At 39.2% G+C, this 13,448-nt stretch overlaps 1 protein-coding gene across 5 annotated transcripts in view; it reads left to right on the top strand.

The window, feature by feature from the left end:
- The window catches only part of zfh2 (Zn finger homeodomain 2), a 145,335-nt gene that overhangs the window by 66,915 nt on the left and 64,972 nt on the right, over positions 1–13,448 (top strand). For 2 of the 5 annotated variants that reach the window (XM_090168371.1, XM_090168367.1), the window contains exon 1: positions 4,988–5,187. The exons of 1 other annotated variant lie outside the window; for it this stretch is intronic. The gene's annotated coding sequence lies outside the window, so the exon portion shown is untranslated. Of the gene's footprint in view, positions 1–4,987; positions 5,188–6,907; positions 7,155–7,538; positions 8,047–13,448 lie in introns of those variants that run through there. 2 more of the 5 variants (XM_090168368.1, XM_090168369.1) reach the window with 2 other exon arrangements.

The raw sequence follows: 13,448 nt of genomic DNA, 5'->3' as shown, positions 1-13,448 counted from the left end.
ACAGATTTTCTGGGGTACGACCATAAGGGATACCTTGCCAAAATCACCATTTAAATGTAAATTTAAATCGAGTTATTTTTAAAAAAAATCATACATTTAAATAAATTTTTTTTCAGTCGGAGAAATTAAAAATATGACAAATATTTTTCTAAAACAATTCCAATAACCAAGCAAACCTAATCAATCTAAATTATTAAATAATAATTTTTAATTAAGATTTCATTTAATTTTTGATTATATAACCGATAGAAGCGAATTATCTGTAAATAATTTTTTATTCATTATTTGCTTCGCACAAATTGTCGCCATCTAGAAAGAAAAATAAATTAAAATTCAAACCTCTAATGGCTTCGATCTGAATGTTTGTTTCCCTGTCAGCATATTCGATCTAAGACATATAACAAGAGTGCATATTCTTACAAGCAGACATCCCGAGGTGTTTCTCCCCGTATTTTTTTTAAACTCGAAGGGTTAAGTAGATCTTCATGTACCTTGAAAGCTCCTAACAGGGTGACCAGACTTCCTATATTTCCTATATTTTTAATGCCTTCCTATAAATTCCTTTATTTTCACCTATTTTCCTATAATTTCACGATCTTTTGAAAATGAGAATTTTTTAAGTAGTGAAAAAACGGCCACTTTCGAACAAAATCTTGAAATCCGCTAAGTGATTCAATAATTCAAGAACGCCGTGTACAAAAAAATTATCAATATTCTAGGTGATTCGAGTCAAAGTATACCGATATGAAGTTATTACCTTATTATTTTCCTATTTAGTTTCCTATATTTTCCTATAATTCGCCTATAAAATTTTGCAAGCCTTTCCCTGGTCACCCTAACCTAAAAATGTTTTTCACAACTGAAGTTTAAACTTTATCCACGTAAAATAGTATGGGAAAATCACGGATTGTAAGGGTCCCCACGGATTGTAAGGGTCCCCCCCCCCTTTGCCATTTTCAAAAAGTTAAAAAATTTAAATTTAGGCAAAAGAATTCGGTAAAATCGATAAAATTGGATAAAATACAAACCATGAATTTCCCATGCTCAGAGAAAGTTAAAATTTGAGTTGTGAATAATATTTTTGGTTGCCATGGCAAAACGAATGGCCGTTGAAACTTTTCCATTTAAGAGCTTTCAAGGTACATGAAGGTCTACTTAACCCCCAAATTTGAACAAAATCGGGGATGCAAAGTCCCCGATGAGAATTTACAAGAAGGCGATATTTCAAAGGGGATCAGTCCACGTGTTCAGCGTCGAAGCTCGGCCCACAGCGGGGTCAAGGTGGGCGGCCCGCTCCGCAATTGTGGGCGTTCCTTCCCTACGCTACCGTTTAATATTTCAAGGTTACGGATACACCCATACGCCTCATAACGCAAACTTTACCCACCACACTTTCCCTTTTGATTTATTTTGGGCGCGATGGACCACTCCTTTGTCAGACCCAATTTCTACCTTGAAAGGCACCCCTTTTTTGAATGAATTTATAGCCTCTACTATTGTCAAATTTATTTTTAGATTCTCAAAGAAATAGAAAAATACGTGTTGTACATTTTTGGCAATTTCATATTGAAAAGATTGTATTTATTTATTTATTTATTTATACTTACGCCTTCCAACGCGACAGATGCAATGGTACCATATTAATAACATAAAAATTAGCTTGGAATTTAACGGAAAAGTCTTACTTTCTAACTTGTTAGGACATTAATTAGCCTTTTCAATTTACGTATAGCGGTCAACACGAGAAGCTTTACAAATTTGTCATTTTAAAACTCAAAATGGTCTACTTAGCAGGGTTCTTCAAATTGCCCCTTTTTTTTCAAAATGCAAAATACTTTTCCCATAACTCAAAATGCAAAATACTTTTCCCATAACTCAAAATGCAAAATACTTTTCCCATAACTCAAAATGCAAAATACTTTTCCCATAACTCAAAATGCAAAATTAAAAATGCATTTTGAAAAATGCAAAATTGTTTTTGCAGCTCAAAATAAAAATACAAAATGCATTTTGAAAATGGTTTTTCAAAATGCATTTTTAAAATGCACTCTGTCTACTTTTGCCACTAACTGTGGTAATTAATTATTTACCACAGTTAGTTTGTAATTATTAGTTAATTGTTATTATTAATTAGTAATAAATAATAATTACGTAGAGATTTCAAAACCTCGCTGCCATCGTGGGAAATTGCAAGATGCAACTATTTTGCATTTAACATTTACAAAATGCATTTTGAACAACCGTGCTACTTGGCAGACGAAAATTCAACCGTTAAGCGAACTTCTCTCGTTAGTCACTAGATGGCTCTGTTAACTGAATTAATTATCTTAGGACATTACCATGTTAAACGTCGACAATCGATTAACGATAATTTGGGCAAATAATAATTCATGGTCCAAAATTTCCATTTTAATAGGAAACTGTAATTGTGTGTAACATTTCCTCCTCGAATTTATATTTCGTTTCGAAAAACCATCGCCAATGACCATTAGAAGTTATTCTTGCGTAACGTGAGAAAATCTTAGACGTCCAAGTAATTTTTACCCCTCATTTACCCCCCCCCCCCATCCACCCACCCTCAAGTATTCACTGGGAAATTTACGAATATGGTTATTGTTGTTTCTAAACCCGGCTTACGTTCAAACAACAATTAATAATAAAATTGTTTTGCCATTTTAATTTTTATCCTGATGTTTATAAGTCTCTCTCTAACCTTGAGTTGGTGTTTAATAATTTCTGAATTGACTTTTGTGTTGAGTAGGGTAATTAACTCTCAATAGGGGGGAGGATATTTATAAAAATGTACGTTTATTTTCCCCGTTCGTCGGAATCGTTGAGGTATAGGATTTAAAAGCTCGGTAAGATTCTTAACTTATAATTATCTGCCGTTCTTTTCTTGTACGGCGGCCGTGGCACCAAGGTGACCTTCAAACGTCAAACGCTATAAAAATATCGTTTTATTATCCTTAACTCTGGTAAATAATGGCTAGGTAGGGGGTTGCGAATTAAAAACGGTAACCGCTCGGGTTAATTTCAACCCGCGTTACTTTCATCCGCCTATTTGAATTTTACCGACCGATTTGCACCCGTTTCGTAGTTGTAACGCGGTCAAATTTGATGGCTAACGGACCGTACAATCGTTATTTACTCGTACGTAGAAGGTGCTCTGTGGAAGGTACCATCTTCGGCGTTATGGAATTGCGGTTTGGTATTTAAAATTGGATATTATCTAAAATATTTCCTTTAAAAATATTTATAATTTGTGAATGGCGTATGACGTTATTGCGGTATTAACGATCGTGAGCTAATAACATATTTGAAAGTGAATGTGGTAGGAGCTGCCTTTTGATATTTTCACGGGGAAAATTACCGTCAATGGTTACCCAACGGGTGCGTTAAATTAACGAATTTTTTTATCCTTAGTTTAAGAAAGAAATATCTTACAAAATACTTCAATAAATTATCAATCGGTGTGGTAAAAATACTTCAATTAGGTTTCATTAAGAAACTGGCTGGGGTACCCGGTATTTCCCGGGAAAATATGCCTATTTGTATAACGAAACTCCGAACTAAGAAACTCGGTCTTTTGGCTAAGATCAAAGTGTAGTATCTTGTATATAGCGGATGAGATAGTATACCAAATGTGGTCGACCCAAGTTGAAAACTTTAGATTTTGAGGGAAGTTTTTTTATCTATAGGAAAAAGCATGGGTGACGTCGACATACGTCACACCGATATTACTCTATAGCGGACAAACATATATATATACAAACAAACACTCATCTATATATATTAGATAAATTGTGGTTATTATTATCAGAATATTGGACTATTCGATTAAGTATTATTTATTGTTCAGTTTTTTTATTTTATTTTATTCTATTTTAGCGAATTATCCACTTTCACTTTATGCATTAACGGAAGATGGCGCCAGAGTACGGGGCTATGTAGGAAAGCGCGCGTAAATCAAGCGCTGTCTTCCCCCCGCTCCAAACCTCATCAACTGTCAAATCAGCCGTTCCTCCTTTTACGCTCCAGCTGTCTTCCCATCCCCCCCCCCTTCCTGTCTTTCTGAGCGCGGCCCCAAACTCCGACGCGAGGCAGCGAAAACTAGCAACGGCACGCGTAAAGCCGCCATAACACAACAAAAGTCCCCTCCTTAAAGTGCCGATTCCCGTCACCAGGGGTCGAAAGTAAGAACGCGCGAATCGTCCTCCCGATATATCACGCGGCCGTAATAACCTTTAGGTAAGGTCCCTTTCAACCTCGCTTATATCCTCGACACCGTCGCCCTCTATGAACGGGATATTCCACTGTTTTAAAAGCATCATGGCGTCGGCGTTCCCGCTAGAGCCAGAGAGATCGCGAAAAAAAACCGTCGTGACGGTAACGATTTTTTTACGCTGCGCGGGGACAAAAGATGGCGCTAGTAGTCCGTGATCGACTAAAAGGTGTCAGCTTGTCATATATATAGAGAGAGAGAGGAAAACGGCGCGGACGTAGCAAGGGGGGACGTAACGGAAATAGAGAGAAAGGGGGAAAGGCTATAGGGAAATACAAGCGGGGGGGGTGGGCAGCATACCTAACGGAGGGGGAGGGAGACAGAGCGCGGCCTGAAGGGCGAACTTTACCGAAATTCTGCACATTTTACTACACAGTGACGGAGACCGAGCGCGCGCTCTCGATATGGAGCGCCGGCCAAACCAAAACGTTTAGCGATCCGTGCAGGCTACCCGGGTCCGGCTCCACGACCCGCCAGCGCCGCGCCGCCCAAGACTCCGCCGGCTTTTTTAGTGTAGGGGAAAAAGTACTATAGAAGAACACGCCGTAAACGGGGGTGTATCTATATATATTTTTTTCGTTGGCATTGTCCACTCCGCGCGATCATCCCTGTGACCCCCGTTCGAACCCCCCTTTGGAGGACCGCATAGTGCCGGATTTCGGCCCTATCGGACCTAGTAAAAAAAATACCCCTTTCGCTGCTAAGGGAAAATAAAAAAAAAAACATTTCGTCGTACGTGGAAGATTGTGTATCACCCAAAAGTTCGTTGTATTTTGTTTACGCGTTTTTGACATCGTACCGGACGAAATACCTTTTCGACGCGTTTTTCTACAACGGATATTTTTGAATCGGACGGTACTGGATTAATTTTGGATTAGCTCTTATGGATTTGATACGATTTGAAGGTATGATAACTGTTATTTGTACCGTGTTTGTTTACAAAATCGTCTCTGTGTTTGTACATGCGTTGTTTAATTACTTTCGTTTTTGTTGTGATAATCGGGGATTTTCTCGGTTTAACATATCGCGGGAAACGCGACGATTGTAAATTTTTAAACTATATTAAAAAAACAATGAATTGTTTTGAAGATTACAATTTATCCGTAACAAAATCTGATTCGGTAACGTTGATGACATGTGACGTGTGATATTAATATTTAATTAAAATCGACTGCCACATGCTTATTATCCTTGCAGTTATTACATTTATTGGGAAAAAAATTACGCGTGGTTCTACATGGTTATTATGTTACGGCTACATTGTCATAATCGGTTTGTTGTTGTCATGGACATTAACCATGCATACAGCCTCGAAATAAAAGCGCCGGTAAATAAAGCGTCAGTTTTAATTAAAGCAGTTCGTATACCTGATAATTAAGTCTCTACAGTCTACACGGTCATTAAGTCCGTGAAGTGATTATCTACCGGTACAGCTTACGACAATGTGAAAGTTTTACGTTGCCTAGTATAAAATCTTGGTAACGCCAGAAGTTAATAGTCTTATCTAAAATATTTTCGCCATTGCGTTTCTGAATAATAATAATTAATTATATTTTTCGCTCACTAATTAGTCTTAATTAATTTAAGTTTTTAATTAATTTCGTGAAAAAGCAATTTTTAATTTGGGTTTCTTTGAAAAGGGTACTTTTTACGTAATTCTCGCCTCTCCCCCCGCGGTCCGTAAAAACCGCGCCTGCGCGTTAAGTGACGTTATTCTTCAACTTCTGTCGCAGAAGATCTTTGCCATTTTTTCTTCACAATTTTCTCTCTCGGAGCGACGGTAGTGTCGTTCCCCCCGGCAGCAAAAAATAATTGCGTCCAATAAAAACGACACTGTGTTTGCGCAGAGGCAGCGCCCCTATTGGTTGGAGTGGCAATCTCTAGAATTAATTACGGGAGGCGATGCATGCAGATTGCACCTCGCCGAGGAGAGAAGCGAGGGTTCACCCCGCGAAACGCGCGCGCGCGCGCCACCAAAACCCATCTTGCGCGCCGGTGATTGGAAAAGTTACCCCGACCCAGAACCGGGGGGGAGTGAAGAGAGAAATGAAAATGAAACGAGCCCGGGGGGGGGACGCCTTTAAAAGAAAAACGGGGGTGGGAAAGAACTCGGAAGATTGGGGGGGCAGGAAATAAGCAAAAACGAACGTGGGGGGGGGGACACTCCGGCGAGAAGAAAACGCGGTGGGGGTGAAAATCGCGAAGATAAAATAGGGTTGGGCTTCTTACCGAATTGCTTAGGAATATTGCACCCCCCCTCCATTCGTTTTTTTACTACCCTTTTAGATCTAGCTAGGGCGGGCACTAGAGTCCCCCCCCTCGCTAGTGCGCCTTCTGTAGGGGATGAAGTGTTATAAAAAGGGGGGTGTACTTTTAGATTCTGTCGCTAAGGGGGGAGGAGGACAAGGGGTGCCGAAACCCGGGGGTTTAAAATTTTACAGAAAAAAAAATGTGGGAGGGGGGGGACGCAGGTTGGGTGCAAAAAAAATACCTAGGGTAAGGAGATTTTTGCGCTAAGAAAAAAGCAGAAGCGCGCAAGTCTTTACCGTCCGCGCCCCCCCCCCCTTCCCTCCGGTTTTTTCCTAGTTACCCTCACTCTGCATTTACACCCCCCCGTTTTCTCTTTCGCGTTTAATTTTCCCCCTTTTTCGGGGAACACTATTCCTTTATTCTTGAGCTCGGCGTGAAGCGGTCGGTTTCCCCGGCCAAGTCAGTCGCGTCTCGCCCGCCGATCATGCTTGGTTGTGCCCGTATCTCTACACTCGTGGCCGACGCCGCCGCCACCGTGCTCGAGTTCCGATGAAAGCGATGGCTATCGCGAAGACCTACGGACTACCACTGCTAAAAGAGTTGCCTAGAAGAAATAGCACAGGTTAGAGAAAATCGGACACCCTTTTTTCCCTCCACTTTCTTCTTTATCTCTATATTTTTTGTATTTCCGCGCTACGGCCTTTTTCTGACCGGGTGGGGGTATCGTCCGCTGGCTCCCCCCCCCCCGCACTCCGTTGCCTTTTCAAAATAGCCCCGGGGACTGGACACTCCTCTCCTCGGGTCTCCTTGGAATCCCCGCTGGCTTCTCCTGATCCCGAAGGTTCCCCCGGTCAGTTTAGGCCACCCACTCGCTCGGACGTAACTCGTGGAAACCCCCCATACCGTACTAAAAAACACCCCCGCTGTAAATTGGAAACCTTTTTGCAGAATTTTTTAAAACTAGTAAATTTTTGATATCTTTAATAATTTAAACGAAAGTTTTTTTTCTTATTTGAAGTTTCGTACGGCGATACTTAGCGACGGATTAAAAAAATTGAGCTCGCCGATACTCGTTGACGTAACGCGCGGCATCAATTTTCCCCCCGGGCTTCGTCCGCTCTCCCCGGGTCTGTGAACGTTGTCTTCCCCCACCGTGAGCTCGAAACTTCTCGGCGTCCAATTTTCGCGTCCCGACGAACCTGCTCGACGAGGAAAGAAATCCAGCCCCGGCTTTTCGGTGTCGTAATCCCCGCCGGGAGTTAAGTCATCGCGTTCGGCTTTTCTTCGGCCTCGTCCCGTACACGTTTTCTTAAGATTAATTGGATTAATCCTTAAAAAAGTGGAGCTGTGATTTTTACACGTATTTTTGGATCGTCGATTCGTATTTAGCTCTTGATTATACCGTGAATTGTGCGACTGTCATTGTTGTGTTTTCTCGATGTGGAACTACACTTTTAAACTACCACTAATAGTTAGCGATGACGACCTGTTTTCGTGGATTTTCTATCGAATCGGTAGGATCTGTTTATTATATATCTTTGACAATATTTTAATATAATTAAGCGACAATTTGACTAGGATTAAGCTTCTTTGTTATGACTATAAATGCTTATTTTAATTACGTAATAATTAAATGTCAAGAAATTATATTTTAATTGCCAACTGAGTAACTATTTTGTAAATTTTACCTAACACTGCAACGAACAGAAACTTTTCATAAACATAACGCGATAAAGAACCTTAAGATTATTAGATAAAATAATTAATTTTAATTCAGAGTAGACAATTTCATCCTGAAAAGTAAAGAATATTGTGCAAATTTATTTAACACAACGCGACAAAGAACCATAAGATTATTAGAAAAAAACCTGCACGCGTAACCGCTTAAAATCCGTTTCGACCCACTGTCATCCATCTGTTTCGGACTAAAACGGCCATCTAAATTTCGGCGCTCTCATTATTTATATCACTTTGGAGGAGCTCCCGCTCGCCTAAGCCTTTGCTTCGTTTAATTAATGAACTTCATTAAAGCGTTAAAATCTTCCCGCCGTCTCTCACGCGGCTTCCGCAGCTGCCCGCTCCGAGCCAGGAGTCCCTCCATCATTTTAGTCTTCTGGTACACGCTCTTGTTTAGCGTGACATCCCTTCTGGCGTATCCATCTCCTCTCTCCTCCGCGGTCTCCCCTCCCTTTTCCTGATGAGCCTTAATTAGCGCCGCCAACGCGTAAGAGAGAACAATTATCTCTCTAGCGGGCTCCGTTTTAATAGCCCCGGTACCGCTTTTGTTCGCCTCCGTTGACAGGCTCGCCTTACCGTGATCTTCAATTCCGGCGCGTTGTTGAACGCTGTTTCGCGACCCTGCAAACTCATTTTGACCGCGATTTTTTTAAAGGAAACGGTTTTGGCTCGTTCAGGCGTGACCATTGACGGCGTTTTGTTTAAGCAGACGGGACAGTTACCTCGTGGTTACGATATATATCGGGGTTGCGGGTGAAGTTTGTACGCCGCGGATAAGGATTAAGAGGTTTGGTTGGTCTTCGGTCTCCGCTCGCCCTTCAGGGCCTAATTGTACGGTGTGTATTAAAGGGGAAACCTTTGTTTTGAATCGCCCGCCGTGCTTAATTACTGATTCATCGCTTGTTAATTTGCCTTTCGCTCTTGTGTGTTGGCTTTGTGTTACGTGTATTAGTGGGCTTTGTGGCGCAATCTTCAACTATACTCGGTTGTAGCTGCTTTTAGCGGTTGTGTGGTCTTTAGAACAACGCGAATCTTTGTTGTTATTGTCCAAAGGGGTATTACTCGACTCCGATTATAGACCTAACGCCTGTAGAAGTGTTCCACACGCGATACTCCGGTGTTCAGGGAGAAGGGAGCTACCAGGGTGTGTTTGTTTATCAAATTTTAGATAAAAGGCACGAAATTTTTAAGTCGACTGTAACTGGATACATATTGTTTGGTAGTAATACAAATTATTGTACTTGTTATCTAGCGTTAAGTAAAACGCTTATTATACGCCTTGACGTAGGAGTATTATGACAAGCAGTTGTCATAATACAAATTGGGTTTCATTCGCACATACACGGTCTGATATTACCGGATTGCCACGGTACCCGGAAATACTGGAATTCCTGGAAAAGTCCGGGAATTTAAATATGGTTATAAAAATCAGTCATATAATTTTAAAAAATTTGTCTACAAATCAGGGAAAATTCAGGGAATTTTAAGAATTAAGTCTAAAAATCAGGGAATTTTAAGAATTAGTCTAAAAATCAGGGAAATGTCGGGGAATTTGAATATGGGTATAAAAATCAGGGAATTTTACAACATTAGTCTAAAAATCGGGATAATGTCCAGGGGATCTAATTTCGGTTGCAAATAGGAAACTTTTTCTAAAATATAGGTTAAAAATTATAAAATCTTGGCACAAATTAATTCGGGGTAAATTTCCGGAGATGGTCAAGGAAAATCTGGAAAATTCAGGAAATTAAAAAAATTAGTCTAAAAATCGGGGAACTTAATTTCGGTTTGCAAATAGGAAACTTCTTCTAAAATATAGGTTAAAAATATGAAATCTTGGCACAAAATAAGTCAAGTAAAATCTCCGGAGATGGTCAGGGAAAACCTGGAAAAGTCGGAGAATTTGATTGTGAAATAACTGTGACAACCCTGAAGTAGGGGTATTATAATACAAATTGGGTTCCGTTCGCACATATACGGTCCACCGTGTTAAATATATTAAATTGTCGTAGAAAACGTCCGTTCACACTGTGATTCTTGTTAAATGTGACGAAATCACGATGGAGAACCGAAGAAGGATGTGTAAGCGGTGCGCGAGGATCGGAGAGTGGTTTCCACTGACCCCCTTTGGCTCGAGGTCTCTCCCCATATAGTTTGTATCCGTGGATTTATATATCTATATAGTCAGTCGGTTGGTATAGTAGCAGTTGGAGCATGCCGGGAGATCGACCTCCCCCTTGCCACCCCCCCCCCTTCCTATGCTATTTGGCCCGGTCCTGCCTCCATTCTATTGCCGCGCGAGTTCTACCGCACCGGCCGGCGAGCGAACCGAAGACGGAGACTGAGATTTTATGCCATTTTTTCGCCGCGGAGACGATCGGCGGCGGCGACCGGGGATGCGTTACCGCCGAAGATTGTCTTCGGGCAGCGGCATCACGAGACGGAGATTTTTCGGGGTTGGGGAACGGACGGCTTCGATGGTGGGCCGGATAGCCTCGCTACTAAGGGAATGTTTGGCCGTTTGTAGAATCCGTTGATTTAAACTTAGTATGAACTACTATTACTTGTTGGTAGTTAATTACTGACACTTGGGTGAATTTTTTATAGATATTCATTCGTTTTAACATTAATGGAGAAAAATTTGCAATTACGTGATATTTAAAGTCTTAATTCAGTTTAAATACATTTATGCAGATAACGTTGGCAGTTATGATATTAAAATCCTTAATTTCACTAAATATACGGAAAAACATTTGCAATTACGTCATATTTAAGTCTTAATTCAGTTTAAATACATTTATGCAGATAACGTTGGCAGTTATGATATTAAAATCCTTAATTAATTTCACTTAATGTACGGAGAAACATTTGCAATTACGTCATATTTAAGTCTTAATTCAGTTTAAATACATTTATGCCGATAACGTTGGCAGTTATGTTATTAAAATCCTTAATTAATTTCACTTAATATACGGAGGAACATTTGCAATTACGTCATATTTAAGTCTTAATTCAGTTTAAATACATTTATGCAAAACACGTATGCTATTATGTGATATTTAAAATCTTTTTTCAGTTTCACTGAATTTATGCAGAAAACGTTTGCAATTACGTCATATTTAAATCTTAATTTCAGTTTAATACAATCATAATTACTGAACTCTGTGGCTATTTAAATAATCAATTCAGTTTAACATTATTTATGGAGAAAAAAATCACATTTATTGCAGTCTTATGCGACTTAATAAAAGCCTTAATTATCGTAGATTAACATAATGTGAGAAAACCATTACTGTTCTATGTCTTGTAAAATTGTTAATTCCATTTAACATAATCTTTTTAAAACAATATCATTTACTGGCCTCATAGTGGCGTGTTAAATTATTAATTTTAACATTATCTGAGAAAATAATAACAATTGTTACTCTCACTGGCGGTTATAATCGTTAATTCTTAATTAAGATTAACGTAATCTATGAAGAAATCAATCACAATTACTACAATAATAATTTAAATTCTTAATTCAGTTGAACATATTCTATGAAAACAATTCTGTTACTGTTAAAAAAGGTTAATTCTTAATTTCAAATAATTTGTAGTTGTTATTCAAATGAAAATATATACATTGTTTTTAATTAACAATCAAGGTTTTTCCTGTTGAAAAAACCTTAGTCGTCATTCAACGGCAAACTTATTATTCGTGTACGATATGTATTAATAAGATCCTGTTTAAATATTCCTGCCTGATTAAATAAATTCGTATACAGAGTCTAGATTTTAGCATGCTATCAAAGTGAACCTTGACTGTCAATCGCGACTGGCTAGTCTTTGCAAATGTAAAATATGCCATATAATCTTCTCCCTGGAGTTTTATAAAAGCCTTTAATGAATTTCGCAGGCCGGGGACACGCCATATTTCCTTAATACATTTTCTGGCCCGAATCAGAGTAGGCCCCAGATAAGGCCGTCGCTTTTATAACAGCTCCCTCTAGCGCTTCTTCCTTTTGTTCCAACCAACGTTCGGCTTTTTCTCCCCTCTGTTAGATAAGAACCAAGCTATGTTTACTTAATTTATCATCAACACTCCCTTCAACGTCATTTTACCCACAATCCTCCGCGGCATTCTTTTTTTATACGTATAGCACGCGCGTAGACTATAATTAATTTTCATACTGCCTAATCTTAACGGCCTTAAAGTCCTTATAAAAATGCTTTATATTGGGAGATAATTTTTTTTGCACGACTCCCCGTGCATTTGACGCCTGTCCTGTTTTGTATTAAGAGGGTTTGCGTGGCGTGGTTTTTGGTAACCCACTTTATTTTGCACTCTTAATTGTTCCTATAAATAATATATCCACTTCTAGGATATATCATTTCGTGCTAGGCTATCGTTATGTTGTTTGCGAGCCGCTGTGTTTGGTCCCATGTTTAATGCTAGGCCTAGTTTTCAAAGTGTTTTGTTGATCGAATCTGCTCGGGGAATTATGTTACCTATTGGTTTTATATTAAGCGGTTTTCGTTTTAATCATGTTGTTACATTGTATATTGCAACTTATAAACTCGTATTGAAGTATTAAACTTTCTATATGGTTTCCATATTTTAGGGGGATAATTTTTCGATTTAGATTGTAAATTTTGGTTATTTCGAGTATTTTTATTTGGGAACTTAAATATACACCTGTAACTAAATTAATTATAATTAATTATTCTGATTCCTTCTGAAAAACCAATCTAATCCAAGATAGCAAAATTTTAAATCAGTAACAATAAACTTGACTTTATAAACAATTTAACTACTTTAAACTTAAGAGGATTAATAATTTAACTACTATACTTGATTTACGTAAAAAAATAGCTTAGAATTAAATAGAATTGTCGGCTCTCCATCGCCGCTTCATTCTATTGTCCCACCAAACATTTAAATTTGACGGAATATATGGCAGTAGATAAAACCCTTTTAAAAAGCTGTTCAAACAGTAGTCATCGGTTGCCAAGGCAACAGGCGGGAAGATAATATAAGAAAGGCATTTTTTTAAATAGATCTAATTAACAGGCCGCTTTGCTTGTAGGTCTTCTTAATTCTAAGCAGCCTTCAATTTTTTCCCTACACCCGTAAGGGGGGCACGGTCGTCCAAAATACCCCCTTTCGGTGGTGCGTACCCAGGCTGCAATCTAAGCA

Source organism: Leiobunum rupestre, chromosome 3 (genome assembly GCF_980474605.1).
Source record: "Leiobunum rupestre chromosome 3, qqLeiRupe1.1.hap1, whole genome shotgun sequence".
NCBI classification, from domain to species: Eukaryota; Metazoa; Arthropoda; class Arachnida; order Opiliones; family Sclerosomatidae; genus Leiobunum; species Leiobunum rupestre.
Note: the sequence above shows the minus strand (reverse complement) of the source record. Positions and strands in the feature narration are given on the sequence as shown.